The sequence below is a fragment of the Ammospiza caudacuta genome, chromosome 18, assembly GCF_027887145.1.
Source record: "Ammospiza caudacuta isolate bAmmCau1 chromosome 18, bAmmCau1.pri, whole genome shotgun sequence".
NCBI classification, from domain to species: domain Eukaryota; kingdom Metazoa; phylum Chordata; class Aves; order Passeriformes; family Passerellidae; genus Ammospiza; species Ammospiza caudacuta.
The window spans coordinates 11,706,230-11,706,457 of record NC_080610.1 but is presented as its reverse complement, the minus strand read 5'-3'; positions in this window follow the sequence as shown (position 1 = coordinate 11,706,457).

Here is a 228-nt window from a genome sequence, read left to right as displayed (position 1 = left end):
GCTGGGATGAGTTCAGGTGGTTGGATGTCTCCTGGTCCTTTCCTAGGGCAGGGAATGTGCTGGTGGGATACTCCTGGCAGAGCAGGGCATTGGGGCCCTGGCACCTCTCAGAGGCACCTGCCTTTATTGCAAGGGTGAGGAGAAAGGTGCCCAGAGAAGCTGTGACTGCCTCTGGATCCGTGGAAGTGTCCAAGGCCAGGCTGGACAGAGCTTGGAGCAACCTGGGAT